The 25136-nt window shown below is 43.2% G+C and overlaps 1 protein-coding gene and 1 pseudogene across 3 annotated transcripts in view; both read left to right on the forward strand.

Moving 5' to 3' along the window:
• Positions 1–25136, forward strand: part of prkn (parkin RBR E3 ubiquitin protein ligase) — a 1436175-nt gene that overhangs the window by 1283157 nt on the left and 127882 nt on the right. The gene's annotated exons all lie outside the window — the stretch shown is intronic.
• Positions 22996–25030, forward strand: LOC144689997 (large ribosomal subunit protein eL33 pseudogene; annotated as a pseudogene).

Genomic DNA, 25136 nt, shown 5'->3' on the forward strand with positions numbered 1-25136 from the left:
GCCTCTGAAAAAAATGGAAGCAGGTTCAATTGTAACTTTCCAAAGAAAATTGGATAAGTAGGTGAAAGAGAAAATTTGCAGGGCTACTGGGAAACAGCTGGCAAGTAGCTCTCTCAAAGAACCGGCACAGGCACAATGGGTCCAATGGCCTACTGTGCTATGTGATTCCATGTCTCTATATATCAAAAATCAGCATAACATCCCCATTCCAGAATTTATGATTCTCCATTACTAAGAAGCCTCAAATAACATAGATTTAATGGGCTGGATTTTCATAGAGGTGGCAGGAAGATTGAGCCAGGAAACTTACCAATCCAGCACACTTGCCTCCTTTAAAAAGGCCCCTTGCCCACCATATTTTAATTTTGGAGAGGCAGGGGGAAGGTGGAGTTGGGCCCACTGCCTCTAGAGGTAAGCCCAAAGCAGCTGCAGAGGTAGGATGGTGAGGCCACCAGGCTGGAGCACCCGCCTCCATCTATTGGGATATTAGCCCAGTTTTAATGATGAAAGTCAAACCCTCAATCCCTCATCCCCTCATCCCTCACAGCCCCATGCCATTTTCATGTCCCTTTATACCCCCATGTATCCTCCATAGCCATACACCAAGTATCCACTATGGGCAGACCTCAGGAGGCATGAACTTGAAATGGAGTTGAAAAAATAAGTTTATAACAATATGCTAGAGCCCTCACTCAAACACATTTCACACTGAAAAAAGCTGTCATTTGTAAAACCCATTCAAAAACGTCAATCCTCTTAAATGTCAACCTGTTATCAAAACAAACAAACATCTGTTTCACTAGCTACGCTAAAAACAGGCAATCCTTTCATAATCTATTAAAACTATCAAAATGTGAACTTAGTCCCCTGCTGAGATAAGTGATCCTTGAGCATTTGAAACTCAGCCAAGCATTCATAATGAGCTCAAGTATAATAGCAAACCCAGTCTATTGAAAATGAAAAATCAGATAGCCTTTTTCTTCTAAGCTACACCAGATTTCCTGTCAATCAAAGCAATCCTGGTGCAGGTGGGGGCTTTTTTCCCCTAACTGAAAGCTGTTAAAGGTTTTTTGTTTCAATTTAAAAGGGCTCTGATCATTTCAATCACTTAAGATTTTTAAAATTTATTTCTATATGGGATATAGGCATTGCTGGCCAGACCAGCATTTATTGCCCATCCATAATTTCCCTTGAGAAGGTGTTGGTGAGCTGTCTTCTTATACCGCTGCAGTCTATGTATTGTAGGAACACCCACAGTGTTGTTAGGAAGGGAGTTCCAGGATTTTGACCCAGTGACAGTGATGGAATGATGATACATTTCCAAGTCAGAACGGTGTGTGGCTTGGAGGGGGAATTACAAATGTTGGTGTTCCCATGCTTCTGCTGCTCCTGTCCTTCTAGGTAGTAGAGGTCATGGGTTTGAAAAGTGCTGTCAAATGAGCCTTGGTGAATTGCTGCAGTGCATCTTTCACATGATACACACTATTGCCACTGGGTGCCGGTGGTGAAGGGATTGAATGCTGAAGGTAGTGGATGTGGTGCTAATCAAGCAAGCTGCTTTGTCCTAGAAGGTGTTGAGGTTCTTGAGTGTTGTTGGAGCTGCACTCATCCAGGCAAGTGGGAAGTATTCCATCACACTCTTGACTTGTGCCTTGTAGATGGGGGACAGGCTTTGGGGAATCAGGTCATGAGTTACTCGCCGCAGAATTCCCAGCCTCTGACCTGCTCTTGTAGCTACAGTGTTTATATGGCTGGTCCAGATCAGTTTGTGGTTAATGGTAATCCCCAGGATATTAATAGTGGGGGATTCAGCAATGATAATGCCATTGAATGTCAAGGGGAGATGATTATATTCTCTCTTGGTCATTGCCTGGCACATTGTGTGGCATGAATGTTACTTGCCACTTATCAGCCCAAGCCTGGATACTGTCCAGGTCTTGCTGTAATTGGACATGGTCTGCTTCAGTATCTGAAGAGTCATGAATGGTGCTGAACATTGTGCAGTCATCAGCGAACATCCTCACTTCTGACCTTATGATGGAGGAAAGATTGTTGAGCAAGCAGCTAAAGATAATTGGGCCTAGGAAACTACCCTGAGGAACTCCTGCAGCAATGACCAAAGGCTGAGATGATTGAATGCCAATGACCACAACCATCTTCCTTTGTGCTAGGTATGACTCCAAACATAGGAGAGTTTTCCCCATGATTCCCATTGACTTCACTTTTGCTAGGGCTCCTTGATGCCACAATCGGTGAAATGCTGCCTTGATGTCAAGGGCAGCCACCCTCATCTCACCTCTTGAGTTCAGCTCTTTTGTCCATGTTTGGACCAAGGCTGTAAGGAGGTCAGGAGCTGAGTAGCCCTGGTGGAACCCTAACTGGCGTGTAACTTGCTGTGTAACTGCTGCTTGATAGCACTGTCGATGACACCTTGCTGATGATCAAGAGTAGGCTGTTAATTGGCCTTGTTTGATTTGTCCTGCTTTATGTGGACAGGACATACCTGGGCAATTTTCCACGTTTCGGGTAGATGCCAGTTTTGTAGCTGTACTGGAACAGTTTGGCTAGGGGCACGGCTAGTTCTGGAGCACAAGTCTTCAGTACTATTGCTGGAATGTTGTCAGAGCCTTTGCAGTATCCAGTGCCTTCAGTGTTTTCTTGATATCACATGGAGTGAATCAAATTGGGAGATGCTGGGGGCCTCAGGAGAAAGCTGAGATGGATCATCGAACTGGCATTTCTGGCTGAAGACGGTTGCAAATGCTTCAGCCTTGTCTTTTGCACTGATGTGCTGGGCTCCCCATCATTGATGATGGGGATATTTGTGGAGCCTTCTCCTACTGTTAGTTGTTTTATTGCCCACCACTGCTGTGGCAGGACTGTAGAGCCCAGATCTGATCCATTGCTTGTGGGACCACTTAGACTTATCTATCAAATGCTGCTTCTGCTGTTTGGCATGCAATTAGACCCATGTTGTAGCTTCACCAGACTGACACCTCATTTTTAGGTCTGCCTTGTGCTGCTCCTGGCACGCCCTCCTGCACTCTTTATTGAACCAGGGCTGATCCCCCACTTGATGGTAATGGTAGAGTGGGGGATATGCCGAGCCATGAGGTTACAGATTGTGGTAGAATACAATTCTGCCACTGCTGATGGCCTACAGCACCTCACGGATGCCCAGTTTTGAGCTGCTAGATCTGTTCATGGCAGGTCTGTGGGACAGGACATCCCCAGATGGCGATGGTGGTGCCTGGGGCATTGTCTGTAAGGTATGATTCTGTGAATATCACAATGTAAGGTTGTTGCTTGACTAGGTTATGAGACAGCTCTCCCAATTTTGGCACAAGCCCCCAGTTGTGAGTAAGGAAGACCTTGCCAGATTAGCAGGGTTAGGTTTGCCGTTGTCATTTCCGGGTGGTCCGTCTGGTTTCATTCCTTTAAACTTCGTAGCAGTTTGATACAACTGAGTTAATTTCTAGGTCATTTCAGAGGGTATTTAAGTGTCAACCACATCACTGTGAGTCTGGAGTCACGTGTAAGCCAGGCCAGGTAAGGGTGGCAGGTTTCCGTCTCTCAAGGATGTTAGTGAACCAGATAGGTTTTTTGGGACAATAAACAATGGTTTACTGAGATTAGCTTTTAATTCCTGATTTATTAATTGAATTCAAATTCCACCAGCTGCCTTGGTGAGATTTGAACCCATATCCCCAGAGTATTAGCCAGGACCTCTGGATTACCAGTCCAGTGACATTACCACCATGTTACTGCCTCCCCTAAAGATTATTACAGCAGAGATCCCAAGCAGTGTTTTCTTGAGTTTTGAATGTATAGTAACACTTTCCCCTAATGGGAAAATTATTTAATGCATCTCAACACTTACAAAATGCTGATCAATGTAATAGTCAGCTTACCTTTAAAGGACAACACTCTACACTCAATAACTGCAGTATAAATACATCTTGCAATACGGCATCTAACTGTTGAAACTGAAAATACAAATGTTTTGTTTTTTTCCTTTCAAAGCATACCAATGAAAGAATTCCAGAAACAGGTGACTGTGTTGTTTGGTTCCCCACTTAGGACCAAGATTCTCCCATGATTCAAGCCTCCTCTGAGAGGCCATGAACACGCCTACTTACAAAAGGAGCCCAACTCCACTAAAATGGCAGGACGCGGTGTCTAAACTGCCCACCCTGCAATGGAACCAGCTGGCAGTAGGGGGAGTACTTCGTGTGGGCATGGTACCCATAAATTTATTCTGCGCTGGACAAAAATTGCCAGAAACAGGAGCGGGGACAGGAATCCTGGAAATGGGTCCTACCTGCCATTTTTAAAGGGTCTCCGACTCGGCACAACTCTGTAAATTTGGGCCGATGTCTTTGAGCCCAAATACAGCCGTACATGAATGCTAGGTTTAAAAACATCCATCTCTGGAAACACAGACAAAATCCAATTTTCCACAGACTTACTGGTAACTGTAATATGTGGAGTGGGACTGAGCCACAGTGACAAGGAAGTTCTGAAGGTTTCATACTTAGGCTGTGCTGATTTAGCAGAGGGACCACTACAGTTATAGTGACTCTGGGTAAATGAGGCAACAAACCACCCAGTGTTCCCACTCCTGATCACTGCCCCCCAAGTCTTGCTGCAAAGTTCACCTTCAAGGATACCTTGTGAGGACAGAATTGTACTCAGCTGATACAATTGAATTGCCTGTTTCATTCTCATTGTTTAGTCTGTTGCAAAGAATGGCCATTTCTTGAGGGATCAGATGCCTCCTGCCATGGAACTGTATTCCAGCAAAGGTTCAATGAATTCAGGAGAAGAAGGTATATTGTAGGGAAGTATTAGTTACACCCAACTATAACCCAGGAACCTTTAAATTCAATCACTTAGTGCCCATTATTAAAATGTGAAACAGACTTTTTTTTTTGTAAAAATATACTTTATTCATAAAATATCTTCAATCACATTCAAAACCATTTCAAAAACACCATTACAAGGGTACAATCCAGGTTAAACTTTTACAAAATGTATCACCAGGTGCATCAGTACAAACAATATTACAATCATTTACAGCCTTTCATTTTGATCTGTACAGCCCGAGGGGCTCTAAACAGTTCCCAGTCTCTCGGTGCGCTGTGGTAGAAAGGTCTTAGACAGCGACCCTTCCCCATTGCGCCTTTGCGGCAGCTGCCCCAAGCTTTAGTGCGTCCCTCAGCACGTAGTCCTGGACTTTGGATTGTGCCAGTCCGCAACAATCGGTCGGGGACAACTCTTTGTGCTGGAAGACCAACAAGTTTCGGGCAGACCAAAGCGCCTCTTTCACCGAGTTGATGATCCTCCAGCTGCAGTCGATGTTTGTCTCGGTGTGTGTCCCTGGGAACAGCCCGTAGAGCACAGAGTCCTGTGTCACAGAACTGCTCGGGATGAACCTCGACAGCAACCACTGCATCTCTCTCCAGACTTTCTTTGCAAAGGCACAATCCACAAGGAGGTGAACAACGGTCTCTTCCCCACCACAGCCACCTCGAGGGCATCGTGCAGAGGGGGTGAGACTCCTGGCGTGTAGGAAGGATCTGACGGGTAGGGCCTTTCTCACCACCAGCCAAGCTACGTCTTGGTGCTTGTTGGAAAGTTCTGGCGATGAGGCATTCTGCCAAATGACTTTGACAGTCTGCTCGGGGAACCATCCCACAGGGTCCACCCTCTCCTTATCCCTCAGGGCCTCTAGGACGTTACGTGCTGACCACTGCCTGATGGACTTGTGGTCAAAGGTGTTTTTCTGCATAAATTTTTCCACCAGGGACAGGTGGTACGGCACGGTCCAACTACTTGGAGCGTTCCGCGGCAGCGTGGCCAGACCCATCCTTCGCAACACCGGGGACAGGTAGAACCTCAGCACGTAGTGACACTTGGTGTTTGTGTACTGAGGGTCTACGCACCGCTTGATGCAGCCACACACAAAGGTGGCCATCAGTATGAGGGCGATGTTGGGCACGTTTTTTCCCCCTTTATCTAGAGGCTTGTACATCGCGTCCCTGCAGACACGATCCATTTTCGACCTCCAGATAAAGCGGAAGATGGCTCGAGTGATCGCCATCGCGCAGGAGTGTGGAATGGGCCAGACCTGCGCCACGTACAGCAACATCGAGAGTACCTCACACCTGATGACCAGGTTCTTACCCGCAATGGAGAGGGAGCGTCGCTCCCACATGCCCAGTTTCCTTTTCACCATAGCCACTCGCTCCTTCCAGTTTCTAACGCATGCCCCGGTCCCTCCGAACCATATCCCCAGCACCTTCAGGCCGTCAGCCCTGACAGTGAAGGGGACAAAGGATCGGTCAGCCCAGTTCCCAAAGAACATGGCCTCGCTCTTCCCACGATTTACCTTGGCTCCCGAGGCCAGTTCGAACTGGTCGCAGACGTGCATCAGTCTGCGCACCGACAGCGGATCCGAGCAGAAGACGGCGACGTCGTCCATGTACAGGGAGGCTTTTACCTGAGTGCCTCCACTGCCTGGGATCGTCACTCCTCTTATGCCCGGATCCTTCCTGATGGACTCGGCAAAGGGTTCTAAATGTGAAACAGACACTGATGTGTCTAGTATAGTGTGCGCATGCGCACATTATGGCACTGGGTGCTCTCTGCATGCTATATAGGTCAGGGTGCCCTGTAGTCATCCAGATCACCCACCTAAGGCATGTGCCAAGCCCATTACCTGTGCAAATTAGGAAACCTAACCCCAATTTCAGGCCCCTTCCCAAAATGGTTTAAAGTCTGACTGCAGCATGTGTCATGTAATCCACGGTCAGATTTCTCAGATGTAGATCAACCAAACCAAGGGGTGTTAAAGAGATTGCTGGGTGGCGCCAATCTTTACTTGCTTGAATGTGAAGCCAGAGGGAGAATTCCTGTAGCCCTGCACCAGTTAATGCAAAAATCTCCAAACCCCTGGACTCAAGTTTGCTTCGTGTCCACATTAATGCCGGCTCACTCCCATCCTATCCATGCCCGCCACCCTGCGTCAGGTTGTGACTGCATCCTCAGCATACCAACAGATTCCAATGATGCAAGAGAACCAGTTTGCATGGTCCTCTTGTTCATCAGTTATGATGCAGCAGTTTGCATTTGTTGCTGGTCTTCTATTGTACCAGCTAAAGGAACCATAAACATTACGAAACATTGGTAGAATTAGTGGATTGAAATCATATTTTAGAATTGTAGGCTGGGATTCTCCGGCCCAGCCAAGGCGGGACCCGCCGTGGGGAGTCCCGCAGGACAGCCACAAGTTCATTGACTTTCAGTGGGACTGGACGGTCCTGACAGAGGGCAGGGCCGGAAAATCCCACCCATAGTCTTGACCTCTACTTACTGGAGTATTACCCAGCTTTTTTAAAAATTTTGCTTTCTCAAAGATTTATGACCTTTTCTGATGCAGACTTCTCATTTGAATATCCAAAACTCACTGTTAACAAATCCTGTTTAGGCCCTGAACGTTAGTCCTGTGACAGAGGTTCATTCCCAAGTCCAATATAAGATGGCAATTGTCTCTTTTATTCAGAGTATAAAGTAGATGAACAAATAGCCTCTCATATAGTTAAAGGCCAGACCAGGACCACTAAAGTAGTTATTTGTTTTAGGAGAAAAGAAGTTGTTTACCTTTGAACCAGTTCAGTTTCAGGCCCAGATTTACATTCGTCCCCATGACCACAATTACATGACTCAATTTCTGTATGTTATTGCAATCGGGTGAGGAGAGGTACAATGGCTCCCCTCTTTTCCCACTTCTCGTTTGACTGCGACAGTTTTTATTAATGCTTGCCAATTCAGTGAGTGCTGAACTGTTTAAGTGCTGTGACTGTAAAGGACACACACGGTCAGGTTTCCTTGAGTTTTTAAGAAGAAACTAGGATAATATTTATTGTACTTAACCCAGTCTAAATAAAAATAATAAAAAGGCTACAACTTTCACACACACACACGCACACACACATACACACACACACACACACAAACACACACCCCACTAAGTTACAGAGTGGGAAGAATAGATTAAGTAGTCTTTTTAAACTCCAGTATATATATGGGTCTTGTAAATTGATGACTTGGATGGTTTCAAGCTGAGGTTGGTAGTCCCTCTGGATCCAATGTCGAGACGATTTAAATATGTTGACAGACAATTTATCTTCTGGAGACAGCAGCTGTTGAGTTGATTTAAAGAAGAGCTCTGCCTGCAGTGTGTGAATGGTCAAACAATGGACAGGGCTTGAGCTTACGGGATGGTGGAGAGAGACGGAAAGAGTGTCCACTCAGGGATCTTCTGTTCTCTGGCTTTTATGTTCTGATCTGCAGTCTGTAAGAAAAAGTTTCTTAAACACAAAATAAAGTTAGCTGGCTTGTCACATAATCCTCTCTCACCAGCTGAATAGTTACCCAAATATGGTTATGGCTAGTGGATTCCAGGTGCATGGTTTCAAATTGATTAAATCATGGTTGGCTGAATTCCTTTCTCAGCCAGAGTTATTTGTCTGAAGTAAGTATATCTAATGCTTGTTCCCCACCCAGGTGCTTTCTGGATGCTCACTGAATGGGTTAGGAGATGTGGCTCCTTCACACTTCTCCAGGGTTACTGTCTGTGATGGGGTTTTCCTAGAAAAGCTGACTACACTTAGTGGTTTTGGAATTTGTAATGTACAGTGATGCAAATGTTCAGCCATCTCAGAAACTGCTGTTTCAAGTTACTAGAAGTTGTTTCAGTCTTTTTAAAAGTCAGTGGTTTTCAGCCAGTAAATACATAGTCATTTTCGATATAAAGCATGGCTTTGCAATAATATTTTATTCTTCTGTGTCCTTCATTCAGCACTAAATGTGTGGTCAATCATGTATGTATCTTTTGGAGATAAAATCTGGCTTCTCCTTCAAAATATCAAATACGTAGTAAAATATTGCTTGTATGAGACCTGGTTTCTTCTGCAATAATGCACTTTGTATTTTTATTTTTATTTTATAGTCATGGCTTTGAACATGTATTGCAGTAGTCAAAGAATATCCCTTTACCTCTAGGACACATGTTCAAGATGGTCTAGATTAAGGAGTTAACAGTTGCTTTCACAGCTATTCGAAGATTCCTGAGAAATGAGTTTGGGCAGTCTCAACCTATTTTTTACACCTGTGCCTATCCACAATGCTTAATTACCTCTTCTTTGACCCTGAATTGGCAATCTCACTCAAGGATGTGTCCTTATTTTTGTCACTTTTCCATGGAGGTCTTCCTGTACACTGTCCACCTCATCCTTGGTCTTCATGTGATTTTTTTTTCCTAGCTGGGACCCACTTATCTTTTACTCAAGAGTACTGGCCTTCAGACAAATGGCACAAATGCCCTGTCATTAAAAGTCTTCTAACTGTAGCACATTCTGTAACTGCATGCAGTTTTGGTCATTTAGTAGCTGATTCCCAATATTCATCTTGAGCAAAGCATTCCGGAATAATCCAACCTCTGCTTTGGTGACTTTGAGATGAGTCAGTTCTAAAGACCATTTAGAAGTATATATTCAGGACTAGACTTGCATATCTTCTATTTCACATCCCATAATGCATCTTTTCTTCAGCAGACATCTTTGAAAATTTCCCAGTTTGCACATTGAATCATTTCATCTCTTTCTTGACATAAAAGTTCTCATTTATACCCTCAACTGTTTTCACATTCTCAGCATCATTGACCATATTTTTCAATCTCTCTTTTTCATCCACTTATCTTCTTTATACTCTGTTATAATAGAAAACTAATGTTGAGTCTACATTTCGTTTCTTCATCACCAAGGCAGTAAGAAACGCAGGATTTAGGAGCAGGGGTAGGCCATGTGCCCCTTGAGCCTTCTCTGCTTGTTCAATAAATTATGGCTGAATTTCTAAATCAACTCCACTCTCCCATCTTATCCCCATATCTTTTGATTCCATTACTGTCCAAAAATCTATTATTCTCCATCTTGAATATACTGATTGTCTGAGCATCTGCAGCCGTCCGGAGTAGAAAATTCCAAAGATTCACAACTCTCTGAATGAAGAGATTTTTCCTTGTCTCAATTAGTTTTAAATGGTTGAATCTTTATCCTGATAGTATGATGCCTTGTTCTAGACTCTCCAGTCAGGGATAACAGTCTCTCACCATCTACCCTTTTGTAAAACCATGTTGGCCTATCTAATCATAGTGTGATTTTCCGAGTGCCCTGATATCCTAATAACAGATTCTAGCATTTTTCCTGCTACTATTGTCAGGCTTGGACTATGGTTGATTATGGGAGTCTATTGATGCTCACTGCGCTTGATTAACTAAGCCTGGTTGGGGATTCAGGGAAAAGCAAACAAACTGTAGAAAGAGCTAGAAGCCAGAGCTGAAGCATGCAGAAGACATAAAGAAGAAATAAAACCATACATAGAAACTAGACTCATCTCTGCATAGTCCTGAGATATAAAACATACAACAAATTGAAAACGATGATGGATGGATTGAGAAAAATATAACTTTATCAGGCCCAGCTTCTCTTTTCTTTCTTCACCGGAAGACCCACCTATGCAGTGGAATTGATGAATTTTGGGGTTCAAGACCTACTTGCTTGCCACAGGAATGGACATTCGGATGTAGCAGCAATTCCCAAGAAGGCAATACTCGCACATTGTCCCGGAGCAGAAGGCCAGCAAATATCCTAGCTGCTCGGAGAAGACATATCTTTTTTGATACGGCGGGGTAAGTGTTCTTGAAAAGTACTTCAGGCCAAAGAAAAGTGTGATGATCGAATGATGTACATTCTGCCAGGGAAATAGTGAGTACATAAAACTGTAAGTGGCAGCATTGCAGCAATTGGTTCCTACATTCAAATTTGGTACAGTAACCAACAAACTAATTTGTACACAATTAATTGAAAATATTTCAATTTCACAAATCAAAGAATGTCCTCCTCAAGGAGGATAATGATTTAGCTTTGGAAAAAGCCATGACCTTGGAGACCAAATCAAATCTGCTGTTTTGGTTTGGAAGAAGTTAAATAGAAATGCACCAGGGTTGAAACCAGCTTAAGTGCAAGATTACGGAAAAAGAGACCTTAGCCATCTCATCAACACATGCCCTAAAACAGTCAGACACCTTCAAAACCTTACCCAAATTTTGGAAGTACTCATTGATTCACAATGTCATGGCCAGCTCTAGGGGAAAAGTGTATCTATGCTTAAAGTGGAATCATTTTGCAAAGCTGTGCAGGTTGTCTAAGAAGAGGACTTCATCAGTTTGACAACTAGAGGAGTCTCTTCCTGAGAATGAGGTACAACATGTATACACCATCACAAATGATAACGCATCAGGTCATTTTAAGGAATGCTGAATCGAGATTGTAGCATCTCAAGTGTTGCTTTTTATTGATGTTGGCATGAAAGATCTATATTGAGCAACAAACTCGATATTTCTTGCAGCTTCCTCTCACTCCTGAGACCCTCTTCACTGTCGCTGGTTCAAGAACCTGGAACTTCCTTCCAAACAGCACTTTGAGTGTTCCTACAACACAAGGTCTGCAATGGTTCAAGAATGCAGTTCACCACCACCTTTTCAAGGGCAATTAGGGATGGGTAATAAATGCTGGCTTAACCAGCTATACCCGCATCCCTTGAATGAATAACTAAAAAATAACTCTCCACAAACTCTCACATACTGCAGATCTGGCACTCCACTTGCACTGCCACCTCCATCTAACCATGTTTTATGCGGTTAATTAATTAAAGTTTTATTTAATTAATTCAATTTGTTTATTTTTATTTTAATGAATTAGTTTGACTAATTTAAATATTAATTAAGGTCTCCTAATTTTAAATACTTCTTGTTCTTGAGTTTTTATTAGAAGGCAGGTTCATGGTGATTATTTGCAAAAGCACAGCTAATTTCCATGATTAAGTTAAGAGATAGGTCAGTAGAGGTGCAGTGGAAGACATTTAGGGACATATTTCATAACACTCAGCAAATTTGCATTCCAGTGAGAAGAATGCATCATTCATGGCTAACTAAGGAAGTTAAAGACAGTATCAAATTGAAAGAAAAAGTGTAAAATTCCAAGAAGATTATTGGCAGGTCAGAAGATTGGACAGGATAAAAAAACAGCAAAATAATGTCTAAAAAAAAATAATAAAAATTCACAAATTTCACAAAAAGCAAAAAACTACAGGACTGTTAGTCCAACATTTGTCAATGGGAAAATGCTAGAATCTATTATTAAGGCGGTTATAGCAGGGCATTTAGAAAATCTTAATGCAATCAGGCAGAGTCGACATGGTTTTGTGAAAGGGAAATCATGTTTGACTAATTTATTTGTGTTCTTTGAGGAAGTAATGAGCAACATGGATAAAGGGGAACCTGTAGATGTGGTGTCCTTGGACTTCCAGAAAGCATTGACAAGGTGCCACATCAAAGGTTATTACACAGAATAAGAACTTGTGGTGTAAGGGATAACACATTAGCATGGATAGTGGATTTGTCCGCTCAAAGGAAACAGAATAGAGATAAATATGTCATTTTCACTCTGGCAGGATGTAATCAGTGGTGTGCCACAGTGATCAGTGCTGGGCCCTTAACAATTTACAATCTAAATCAATGACTTGAAGGAAGGGACTGAATGTATGGTTGCTAAATTTGCTGATGACACAAAGGTAGGAGAATAAGTTGCAAAGAGGACATAAGGAGTCTGCATAGGGACATAGATAGGTTAAGTGAGTGGACAAAAATTTGGCAGCTGGAGGAAAATGTGGGAAAATATGAACTTGTCTATTTTGGCAGGAGGAATAGAAAAGCAGAATACTATTTTTAAATGGAGAGAGATTGCAGAGCTCTGTTGTACAGAGGGACTTGGGTGTTCTGTTACATGAATCACAAAACATTAGTGTGCAAGTACAGCAAGTGATTAGAAAGGTAAATGGAATGTTGTCATTTATTGCAAGGGGAATGGAATTTAAAAGTAGGTAAGTTTTGCCACAGTTACACATGGCATTTGTGAGACCATATCTGGAGTACTGTGTACAGTTTTGGCCTCCTTATTTAAGAAAGGATATAATTGCATTAGAAGCAGTGTTGAGAAGGTTCACTCTCCTGATTCCTGGGATGAAGGGGTTGTCTTATGAGGAAAGGTTGGACAGGCTGGGCTTGTATCCATTGGAGTTTAGATGAATGAGAGGTGATATTACTGAAGCAAATGAGATCCTGCGGGGACTTGACAGGGTGGAGGCTGAAAGGATGTTTTCCTTTGTAGGAGAGACTAGAACTAGGAGACAAAGATTAAAAATAGGGATCTCTCATTTAAGACAGAAATGAGGAGATATTTGAGATGAGGAATTCTCTTCCCCAGAGGGCAGTGGAGGCACAGTCACTGAATATTTTTAAGGCTGATTTAGATAGATTCTTGACTGACAAAGGAGTCAAAGGGTATAGGGGTAGACAGGAAAATGGAGCAGAGGCAAAAATCAGATCAGCCATGATCTTATCAAATGACGTGTAGGCTCCAGGGGCCAAATGTCCTACTCCTGTTCCTAATTTGTATGCTCTTATGTAATGCAGGAAACACGACAGCTAATTTGTGCACAGCAATGGCCCACAAAAAGAAATGTGGCCCAATAATCTGCTTTAGTGATGTTGGTGGAGGGATAAATATTGGCAAAGACACTGGGGAGAAGTCCCTTGCCCACTTTTGAAATATTGCCATATGAATTTGGGAGGGAGAATGGAGCTCCAGTTTAATGTCTCACTTGCAAAGCTTCACTTCTGACTGTGCAGCACTCCCTCAGCATTGCACTGAAGTGTCAGCCTGGATTTTGTGCACCAATCTCTGAAGTGAAACTTGAATTCCAGTTTTCTGACTGAAAGGCAAGATTGCTATCACCTAAGCCACAGATCTACTCTCATGTCTCTTTCCAATTAGCCCCACTGTCTATCTTGCCTTGATGTGAACCATAGTATAAGCAACCTTAGTCAGTATCTCCCCGTTGGAGAGTTTCTGAATCAACTGCTGTCAGAAAAGTACAAGATGCCTTCACTCTTGCATTACTTCTTTCTGGTTTTGTCCTTAAATCGTGCCAATTTCGCATCATTAACTGAGCACCTTGCTTGCAGCCAATTCATCTACACATGATCTGACAATGTTAACAGTGAGTTTCAAAAGTGGAAAAACATTTTACTCCTTAACACAGTGATTCTCAAACTGGGGTCCATGGAGCCTTTGCAGGGGGTCTGTAAAATCAACTCTAGTAGGTGACAGAGTGAGAAAAAACACAAGGAGAAGAGAGATAAGAAAAGTAGGTAAGCCACCTGCTTTGTAAAAATTAACGGTAGTTAGTGTTAGTCCTGCATGAGTAGCTGACAATATGCCCCTCCCTGAAGCATCTGAAAGCTCAGCCTTCTTCATGGTAATGGACGCCTCAGTTATCATAGTTTTCAGCAGTGAGTCTCACATTTACTTTCAGCAGGAGGGGAGGGGAGGTGGGAGACCAGCTGCTGTGACACTCGGTTGCATTCAATTTGGACTCACGCATTGAGCAAGTGCCATTATAATGCTAAAAGTAAAATACTGCGGATGCTGGAAATCTGAAACAAAAACAAAAATTGCTGGAAAAACTCAGCAGATCTGAAAGCATCTGTGGAGAGGAAGACAGAGTTAAGGTTTCGAGCCCACAGACCGGAAACATTAACTCTGTCTTTCTCTCCACAGATGCTGTCAGACCTGCTGGGTTTTTCCACCAATTTTTTGCCATTATAATGCTGCCTGAGCTGCTGAGTAATTCCAGCATTTCCTGTTTATATTAATCTCTAGTTGGTTTCATTCCTGTAATCCTGGAAAAAACTGTCAGTTGGATTGATATAAATCTTCTGCCTTGTTGCAATAATGTAGATTCCTTGCATGATCATATAACACTGAGAAACTGGGCTGGTTTGGCACAGGTTTAAAATCTTCCCAAAAACGTCAGGTTCGGGTGAGCACTCTAGAATTGGAAAGAAGAAAACTCATCTGTTGTGGCAAGACTTTATTTGAAATAAAACAGTAACCTACTTGGAGCCCGTTGAGCTTCTAAATATGGTACAACTGTTGCTAATACTGATTTGACCAATAGCTGTTTGTATGTGATCTGTAACCTGAGTTGTTATGTATTCCATTAACAAGCAATCTTTAACCACTTTAAAAGCAATTCAATAGGCATGCAGTAGAATGTTAGTGGAGTCAAATTTATCCTTCATTTCTGGTTTGGCAACTCTGTCTCATTACAGAACCACAGAATTTTAATGGCACAGAAGGAGGCTATTCGGCCCATCGTGTCTGCACCAGCTCCCCAAATGAGCATTATGACCTAGTGCCATTGCCCTGCCTTTTCCCCATACCCCTGCACATTGTTTCTATTCAAGTAATCATCTAATGCCCTCCTGAATGCCCCAATTGAACCTGTCTCCACTACACTTCCAGGCTGTGCATTCCAAACCCGAACCACTCGTATGAACAAGTTTTTTCTCACATCACATTTGCTTCTTTTGCAAATCACTTTAAATCTGCGCCCTCTCTTTCTTGATCCTTTTACAAGAGGGAACAGTTTCTCCCTATCTCCTCTGTCCAGGTCCCTCATGATTTTGGACATCTCTATCAAATCTCATCTTAGCCTTCTTCTCTCCAAGGAGAACAGTCCCAGCCTCTCCAAACTATCCTCATAGCTGAAGTTTCTCATCCATGGAACCATTCTTGTAAACCTCTTCTACGCTCTCCCTATTTACACCAGTGAAATTGTCTTCAAATAGCTACTTTAAGTAATTACCTGTTTTCTTAAAAGCATTACTAAGGCACTCTATACATGCTGCACTTCTGTATTATGAGCATCCACAATAATAATACCCAATTTCTGTCTGTTTGCATTCTTTTGATTGGCCAGTTTAAACCAGGGCATCTGTCGGCAGGTTTATTTTTTTTATTCGTTCACGGGATGTGGGTGTCACTGGATAGGCCAGCATTTATTGCCCATCCCTAATTGACTGTGAGAAGGTGGTAGTGAGCTGCTTTCTTGAACCGCTGCAGTCCATGTAGTGTAGCTACATCCACAGTGCTGTTAGGGAGAGAGTTCCAGGATTTTTATATGGTGTGTAGGACCTAGCACACGGGGAGGCACATGGGACGTGTGGAGTACTGGAGTGCATGATGCACATGTGGCTTCCAAAGGTTGGTGCCTGCAGGTGGTGGCGGAGTGCGGTGATGATTGGGGGTGGTGGTTAGTGGAGACTAAAGACAGCAGGGGAGCCCAAAAAAAGGTTACATGGGCTGTGGAAATTGTTTCTGTGAGGGATGGGACAGAATTTTCCGTGACCGCTGGCATCAGGCGTCATGGCAGGCGTAAGCGGACAACATGGCGGGAAGGCCAAAAAATCGGTTTCACGATGTCATGAAACCAGTTTGCAATCGTCTGCTCTGCCTGTCAATGGCAGGCCGCGTTTCCCACCGTCAGACGTCAGGAACCTCATTGTAACACATCTGCATATCCTAATACATCGATGTATTTCACAACTGAACATAAGCGACGTGCACCTGGCAAGCTGCACTCCACTTGGGACTTTGAGGCTTGTTTGCTTACCTTGCTTCAGGTAGTACTTGCAGTCATCAGTGCCAGACTTCGCAGATAGCACCACATCACTTTTAGGGGGCTCATGGGCAGGTCTCTGCTTACGAGACCAGCCGTAAAGCAGGGTGGCTTTTCAATGGCTGCAGGACTATGGCTTGTTTGGGGGAAGGGGGAGAAGTGGCCTCGGGCAAGGGAAGAGGCTGCAGGGCATTACTGGGGAAGGGGGGTATCCCAGGATGTGTATGGTGACACATGTTGACCTGTGCAAGTGGCCTCAAGAGGGTGAGAGCTGAGGAGGCAGTCTCCAGAGGAGATGAGGCCAGATGGAGATGTGAGGAAATGTGTGAGAGAGTGAGCGATGATGTCCTTTGAGCTGGCAGTGAGTGAGATGCCAGTGAATGTGTGATGGGCTTGAGTGTGTAAGTTTAAAGTGATGAGATGGTTGCCTTACTCTGGCGGCACGGATGAGATCATTCATCCTCTATATGCACTGGATGATGGCACTGACCACCACAGCCACCGCCTCCCATGGGCCTCCTGCAGCCAGAGCGGGGGTAGAGGACATTGAGGCAGGCTCCAACAGTATCCAGTAAGCATCCCAGGGATGCGTCACTGAATCGGGGGGCTGCAGTCTTCTTATCTTTTAGGCCATGCCTTCTGTGCAGCAGTCCTGGGCTGGAAGCACTGAGACGTGTGCACACAGCTGCACTTTAAATATGGTGCCCAGCACGAGGAAGTGGCCTGGTGATGACGTGGTGGGTGAAGTGGAGGCTGCCCGCCAGTGAAATGGCGTGTTTCCCAGGAATGCATGTTTAATGGGGTGGGATTGGGACGATATTGTGCAAAAAACCGCCATTATGGCCAGCGGGTAAACCGTCCTTTTTCCCACCCGCTACCACACGTGATGAAAATCTAGGATGATTCCGCCCATGGAACAGGATTGATGGGAGGGCTGGGGATGGCAAGAGTTGGATTGGGATGGCATGGAAAGGATGGAAGGAATGGGATAGGGATGGCATGAGAGGGATAGCATTGGAAGGTTGGCATCTTGGATGGGGATGGGATGGGACGATGGCATGAGAGATGGACGAGATGATGAAATTGGTAAAGTGTGCAAAATGGTGAGGACAATTATTGTTATAACTTATTATTTGAAAGTTATTCTTTGTGCTAAAAATGAAGATTTACTGGATTTGAATGAAAACATTTTAGAAAAGCTCTGTGGTGAATTAAAAGAATACATCAGCATTGATTCCATAGACAAGGAAGATGATAACAGTCAAGACCCTCCAGAGTTTCTACACAGTCTAACTGCAATGGGCATGCGACCACACAAACTTAAACTCCAAGTAGGAACAGTTATAATGTTGCTACGAAATATGATACTAAACAGGGACTTTGTCAAGGAACAAGATTGGTTATTAGGAAGCTGTTTTCTTTGATGATAAATGCTAAAATTATAATAGGCAGATTTCAAGGAGATAGAATGTTTATTCCTTGATTAATGTTGAGCCCATCAGATGTAGACTTGCTGTTTCATCTCAGGAGAAAAAAGTTCCAATTAGTCTTGCATATGCTATGACTATAAACAAGTCACAAGGCCAGACTCTTTGGGCTGGATTTTCCACTTTGAGGCGGAAAGCAGAAATCAGATTTCCCAACATCATGATCCTGCCTCCTGCTTGGTAGTGCCTGCCCACATTATTTTCATGGTGGGGACAGGTGGAGTCGGGGCCGCTGCCTCAAAGCAGGCCCAAGGTGGGCAGATATCGAGGCGGGCAGATTGGAAGACCCACCTCCATTGGCAGGGTCATCAGTCCATTTTTGTACATGAGTGTTAGGCACCCTCACCCCTCTTATCCCCCTAAGCCATTCAAACAAACAGCCATTCAAAAAGCATTTCAAAAACCATAATCCTCTTAGGAGCTCATTTAGATGTCATTAAAAACAAAGCTCACAGTGCCCTTTACAGCTGTATCAACAACCCCTGCTGAGCTAAATCCATTTGTGGAGTTTGGAGCTCAGCCAAGAATTCATAATAAGATTCCATTGCACAACAGTGTCAACAAAGCTTTCAGAGCTGAATACATTAAAGCCTGGAACAGATGGCCATCTGTTGCACTGCTTCAAAGGCTGAACCAATAGCTGACCTATCAAGCAATCAGTGAAAAAGATCAAAGCATAGAGTGCAATTGACACAGTGAAATCTGAATCTCAATACTGTTCAATGCAGAAGAGCACTTTATCTGCTGCATGAATTAACCTAATGCATCTGAAGACTTTTCCACTTTCACAGTGTTGGTTAATTTAATGGCCACTTACCTTTACTAAATAAAAGCCCTATTAAAAATCACTTAAAAACATACTTAACTTATCATACAACATTATATTATAACTTGTGAAGTTAGCAATGCCTTCTAAACTTACCTGTCAAAAGGCTCCCGACTCTAGAACAGGCTAACTCCATGGTTTATGACGCCGCTGAGCTGCTGTGAATGTCTCCTTCAGAAGCCTGCAGAAGCAGGGGGCCTGAAGTCATCACCCCGCAATGGAGCCTCAGCATTGGAATTGGTGCATGAGGGCTCGTGATCCACACCCTTACCCCATAGCCTTAAAAATAACGGGTGCAAGAATACCAGAATTGGGTCCTGCCCATTTCTTTTCTCCCCACTGGCTGATACCTGTGCCCAGATGGCAAAATCCAGCCCTTTCTGTTTATATTCCCAGGCCTGTTTTTACACATGGATAGATTTACATAGCTGTTTCCAAAGTGAGAATATTTGATTCTGTTAAAATGTTTGGAGAAAGAATAATTAAAATTCCTGTATTTAAAGAAGTATTGTTGCAATAAAAATATTCTGATCCCAAATGTTTTGGAGGTATCTGCTAGTTATATAGTATTATAATTTAAATTGAGGGTCCTTGATTACTAACCAATTTGAAAAAGGGTCCTTCAACCAAAAACATTTGGTAATTATTGCTCGACCATAACAGCATAAGAAATAGGAGCAGGAGTAGGCTATTTGGCCCCTCAAGCCTGCCCCGCCATTCAATAAAATCATGGCAGATCTGCCCCAGGCCTCAACTCCTCTTTCATGCTTGCTGCTCATAGCCCTCAACTCCCCGACATTTCAAAAATCTATCTACGTCCTCTTTAAATACTTTCAGTGGTCTAGCCTCCACAACTCTCTGGGGTAGAGAATTCTAGACATTCACTACCCTCTGAGAGAAGAAATTCCTTCACATTTCAGTTTCAAATGAGTGTCCGCTTATTCTGTAACTATGTCCCCTAGTTCAAGATTCCCCACCAGTGGAAACATCTTCTCAACATCTACCCTGTCAAGCCCCCTCAGAATCTTGTATGTTTCAATAAGATCACCCCTCATTCTTCCAAACTTTAATGAATAAAGGCCTAACCTGTTTAGCTGTTCTTGATAATTCAACCCCTTCATCCCAGGAATTAGCCTAGTGAATCTCTTTTGAACTGTCTCCAATGCCAGTATATCCTTCCTTAAGTATGGGGACCAAAACTGTACACAGTACTCCAGGTGCGACCTCACCAACCTCCTGTACAGTTGCAACAAGACTTCTCTATTTTTAAAATCCACCCCCCTAGCAATACAGGCCAAAATTCCATTTGCCACCTTAATTACTTGCTGTACCTGCATGCTAATTTTTTGTGTTTCATGCACAAGAGCACCCAGATCCCTCTGTGCTGCACTTTTTTGGAGTCTCTCTCTATTTAAATAATAGTCTGCCTTTTGATTCTTCCTACCAAAGTGCATGATCTCACACTTTCCTACATTAAACTCCACCTGCCAAGTTTTTGCCCACTCAGTCAACCTATCTATATTACCTTGCAGGTTCTTTATGTCCTCATCACAACATGCCGTCCCACCTATTTTTGTATCGTCAGCAAATTTGGATATATTACACTCTGCCCCCTCCTCCAAATCATTAATATGGATAGTAAATAATTGAGGCCATAGGACTGATCCTTGTGGCACTCCACTAGTTACGTATTTCCAACCTGATAAAGATCCATTAATCCCGACTCTGTGTCTTCTGAGTATTAGCCAATCCTCAGTCCATGCTAATACATCACCCCAATACGGTGAGCTTTTATCTTGTGCAATAAACTTTTATGTGGCACCTTATCGAATGCCTTCTGGAAATCCAAAATCACTACATCTACCGGTTACCCTTTGTCAACTCTGTTTGTTATATCCTCAAAGAAATCTAGCAAATTTGTCAAACTTGATTTCCCTTTCACAAATAATCCCTCAATCAAAAATATAGCATTTCTTGTAAACTTAGCCTGCTATTCTGAGCACTTTTTCCATAGAAAGCATCAAATGAATGTTTTCTATTGCAATAAGAATTCACATGGACAGTCCATTTTAAAGATTAATGTAGGGGGTGGGCAGGAGAAATGTTTATGTGATTGCTATTTGATGGAAGCACAATGAACGTCACAAAGGATTTCCACTGTTCATTATCCTAGTGAAATTGTATATAAGTATTGGAAAAGAACACTTACCAGTTATGTGAAAAATGATTGACATGTTGCATTGCTCGTTTATTATAGACAGAAATTAATGGACAGGAAATGATGGGGCACATCTCAGAGCCTCATTTCTGTTTGTCCTTTCTGCCCAACTTTAATTGATTAGAATGTGAAGGAAATGTGAATCATCCTGTTAACGGTTACTGTGAAAAGATTTTATTCACTGTAGTAGGTTTCGCCACAAACAGAGAGTAATTCAAATTGAAGTATATTTTCACTATAGTAGAAAGCTGAAAAAGTTTGCCTTTAATGGTGTTTATCGGAAGTGAGGAATGCTGTGACTGAACTACATAGATAATAACAGTTAACTAATATCCCAGATTTTTTTAAATTAATTTTGTCTTCAAAAGCTGATTAGTAGTTTCAGAATTCTCTCCTTGGAATTTAAATATTACTCTTGTTTATTTGATAAACAGGATATACTGGAAAGGCTGGTTGTGCTTGGAGTGGATAAGTCACCAAGTCTGGATGGGTTGCATATTATGTTGCTAAGGGGAGTGGGGATGGATATTACAAAAGCTTTGCCTTAATCTTACAATCTCCCCAAGACACAGTGGAGGTGCCAGAGGATTGAGAGGCAGCAAATGTGGCAGCCTTATTCAAGAAAGTGTATTAAAACATTTTTAGTAACTACAAGCCAGTCAGTTTATCATCAGTGGTTGGTAAGGTTTTAGAAACAATTATCAGGGAAAAAATTGACAGCACTTGGAGAGTTTTGAGTTCATCAAGGAAAGGTAGCACAAATTTATAAAAAGAAAATTGTGCTTGACTAATCTAATTGAGTTTTTGATAAAGTAACAGAGAAGGTTGATGAAGGGAATGCTGCAGATGGTGTCTATAAGGATTTTAAGGAAGCATTTGACAAAGTACCACATAAAAGACTAGTTAACAAAATTGAGGTTAATAGAATAGAAAGGTCAGTGCTGGCTTGAATAAAAATTGGCTTAAGGACAGAAATCAGTGAGCCGTGTTAGACGGTTGTCTTTCAGACTGAAGCATAATAGAATGTAGTGTTTTCCAAGAGTCAGTGCCAGGACCAGCGCTTTTTTTGATATATATAAATTACGTGGTCATTGCAATACAGAGTAAATAATACCAAATTTGTAAGTATGGAAAATAGTGAGGTTCATACCAATTAACTGCACAGGACATAGATAGCTATCAGAATGGGCAGACAAGTGGCAGATGGAATTTAACTTTTAATACATAAAAGTGTGCGGTGATGTATTTTGGCAGAAGGAACAAGGAGAGGCAATATAGACTTAAAAGCACAGTTCTAAAGAGTCTGCAACAGAGGAACCTGGGGAGGGGTGGTTCATGTGCATACACCTTTGAATGTGACAGGACATATTGAAAGAATAGTTAGCAAAGTATATGAACTTCATATTGGGTTTCATATTCTTATGCTTAATAATTGGAAGTATTGAGTACAAAAACAGGGAAGTTATGCTGAAAGTTTATATAGCTCTGGTTATACCGCAGCTAGAGTATCCCATCCAGTTCTGGGCAGCACACTTTCGGAGGCATGTGAGGGCCCTTGAGAAGGTGCAGAGGAGATTTACCAGAATGGTTCCATGGGGAATTTTAGCTAAAAGGTTTGTTGGAGAAGCTGGGGTTTGTTCTTCTTAGAGCAAAGGAGGTTGAGGGGAATTTTAATAGAGGTTTACAAGATTATGCTGTGTTTAGATAAGGTAGGTAAAGAAAAGCTGTCAACATGAGCTGAAAGTAGAAGAACTATGGGACACAGATTTACAGTTTTGGGCAAGGGATACAGGGTGATGTGAGGAAGAGCCTTTTACACAATGAGTGGTTATGATCTGGAACTTGCTGCCTATGAGAGTGGTGGAGCAGAGACGATCAATAATTTCAAAAGAAAACTTGATAGGTACTTGAGGAAAATAAACTTGCATGGCTATGGGGATAGAGCAGGCAAATGGGATTGACCATTTTCCAGACCTAGCCCAGTTTCAAGAGGAGGCCCGGCCTCAGCCCCAGGGGAGCCCCATCAACACCCAGAGGATGAGGAGGCTAGATCCATCCCATTGGAGGTGGCTCACATGACCAAGGGTCTACTGAAGAAGATTTTCCTGTCTGAAGATGAATGATAGACAATGCTGCGCATGTCTGCGCTTGTCAAGAGATGTGGTGGATCATATCTGCCACATTCTGTGGGAGGATCTAATGTCCCATGGACTGGGAGGATATCCCGTGCCAGTGACCCTAAAGGTCAGCGCTGTGCTCAATATTTTTGCCTGTGAGTCATTCCAGGGATCCACAGGGGACCTATGCAGCATCTCACAGTCCTCAGTGCATAAATGTATCAGGGAGGCGACAGATGCTTTCTACCATAAGACTCATCAGTATGTGAACTTCACACTCAATGAATTAGCCAGGTTGCTATATTTTTGGGGTTTGCAGCTATCTCAGGCTTCCCTGGTACAGGGTGCCATCGATTGCACACATGTGGCATTGAGAGCTCCATGGCAGCAGCTCCTGATGTTCATTAACAGGAAAGGGTTCCACTCCATCAATGCTCAGCTGGTGTGTGATCATCATGCATGTTTGTGCCAGGTACCCTGGGAGTTCCCATGACTTATACATCCTGAGTCACTCCGAGGTACCTCACATATTCAAAGGGCTTCAGCATTTACAGGGTTGGCTGCTTGGGGGTAAGGGGTACCCACTCAAATGATGGCTCATGACACCCGTGCGTCATCCTCTGAGTCACTCGTGGGAGAGATACAATGCAGCACATAAGGCAAAATGATCCATCATCGAGCAGACCATTGGCATCCTGAAGATACACTTCCAATGTTTGGGCTGCTCAGGTGGGGCTCTGTAGTACTCTTCACAGAAGGTGTCCTGCATAATCATGGTCTGTTATGCCGTTCACAACCTGGCACTTCAAAGGGGTGATCCCTTGCCAGAGGGAGACATGGAGGGGGCTGAGAGCTCATCAAATGATGAAGAGCAGGATCAGCAGGAACCTGAATTGATAGATAAGGGTCTGCTTCCATGTGAGGATGCCCTGAAGAATCATGACACAGAATTTATGCCTGTGACATCCATTCCTGGATGATTAAGGTACAGACAATGGGACACATCCACATTCCTCCTGTCCCTTGCTGCCATGCCAGTGAACTGAAAGGCCTTTACAACTAGTGACATCAAGAGCAATCTCAGCATTTGGCCTTGCACCTTCAAACCTCATGATTCACTTGGCCTCATTCGTTGGAAAGGTCAGTGTGGCAAACCCTCCATTGGTGCACTCTGCAAAGTAAGAGATGCCACAAAAGCGCAGACGCTGCGTCAAAAGACATGATGTGGTCGTCACCACCTTAATGAGAAACTTTTAGCGGACGCTGAGATGTGCGTGTGGTTGGAGAGAGCATCATGGCTGCAGGTCTTGTGCTTTGGCATCCCCAATGAAGACAGCCACTTCAGTTTGAGAAACAATTACAGCTACCCCTCCAAGGCTGGTGAGCACACCTAACTCCATATTGCCTTGTAAGGAGTTCCAGACTTCGAAACCAAAGAGAGCACATTGCTCTCCTGAAGATTGAGGGTGTTTATTGCCGTGATGAAACAGAATTTTACCTGGGCAAGAGATGTGCCTACATCTACAAAGCAAAGAACAACACTGTCACTCCTGGTGGCAAACCAAACAAGACCCGTGTCATTTGGGGTAAAGTGACCCGTGCTCATGGAAACAGTGGTATGGTGCATGCCAAGTTCAGCAGTAACCTGCCTGCTAAGGCTATTGGGCACAGGATTCGAGTGATGCTGTACCCATCAAGAATTTAAAGCGCTGCTGTACATAAATTGACATTAAATAGTAAAATGAAAGAAAAACTAAGACCTGAACACAGCCTTCTGACTCAGAGGAGAGAGTGCTACACCTGAGACCATGACTAACACCATTGGTTGGCTAAGGCATTGGTGT

Source organism: Cetorhinus maximus, chromosome 14, assembly GCF_964194155.1.
Source record: "Cetorhinus maximus chromosome 14, sCetMax3.hap1.1, whole genome shotgun sequence".
Taxonomy (NCBI): Eukaryota; Metazoa; Chordata; class Chondrichthyes; order Lamniformes; family Cetorhinidae; genus Cetorhinus; species Cetorhinus maximus.